Here is a 1,077-nt window from a genome sequence, read left to right as displayed (position 1 = left end):
TTTAGTTATATATTTATCTATATATTCAACTAGTTATTTATCTATTTATTATTTATCTATTTATCTATCTATATATCTATCTATGTATTTCTATTATTTATTTAATTTTTATTACAATTGTTGTGTTTATACTTTCTTTGGTTTATTTTTTGTATTTAATTCTGTTTTTCTGCTGCTGGAAATTTTATTAATTGGTCTTAAAATTTTAAATTATAATACACCGATGATGAGACAAACCTAGTCTCGAAACGTTTGTAAAATTAATATTATTTAATAAAATAGTTTAGACACAGAGAAACATAATGAATTTGAAAATGCGCGCCATTGTTAAATGTGAAAGCAATATGAGGAGTGTCTCATCTTTCTGTAAGTATACTCTATGGTCTATGCTCCAAATGTCAAATAATAAATTTAATTTAAGTTGAAATTTATTTTTTAGCCCACTCCTATTTTGGAATTATTTCAATTATTTCGTAAGTGAGTATAAGCAGTTGAAATATTAAAAATGTCAGAAGAAAACAATTATGTCAATGAATGATCCGCAATCAAAATTGAACCGCCAGAATATTTAGAAGAAGACATTAAACACGAAATTCAGGATGAAATTGATGTTTCTGATGATACTGTAAGTATGAAGATGTCAAACAGGAGTTAGCGGACATTAAACACGAAATTCAGAATGATATTGATGTTTCTGACGATATTGTAAATCTGAATCGTATTCTGAGGATGATGAAACCTGTTTAGAAAGATCCATGAACTCTGAAGTGACAATCGAAGAAGAAGTGAAACAGGAGTTAGTCGAGCCAGCAGTTTGTGAATGTGACATTTGTGATCAATCATTTGCAGAATCTGATCAATTAAAAGAGCATATGGTCAATCACAATTTTAGTAATAGCAAAAAACGCCCTTTAAAATGCGAAATCTGTCATAAGACTATGAAACGAAAAAGTTACTTGAAAATTCACATGCTTTTGCATAGCGGAGAGCGCCCCCATGAATGCGTCATATGCAACAAGACATTTGCACTATCATGTCATCTGAATAAACACATGCTGATTCACAAAAAATACGCCC

The sequence above is a fragment of the Ctenocephalides felis genome, unplaced genomic scaffold, assembly GCF_003426905.1.
Source record: "Ctenocephalides felis isolate EL2017-DRISC unplaced genomic scaffold, ASM342690v1 CF-g0.4_SCAFFOLD_01170, whole genome shotgun sequence".
Lineage (NCBI taxonomy): Eukaryota > Metazoa > Arthropoda > Insecta > Siphonaptera > Pulicidae > Ctenocephalides > Ctenocephalides felis.
The sequence above is the reverse complement of the archived record's forward strand: the minus strand, read 5'-3'. Positions refer to the sequence as shown.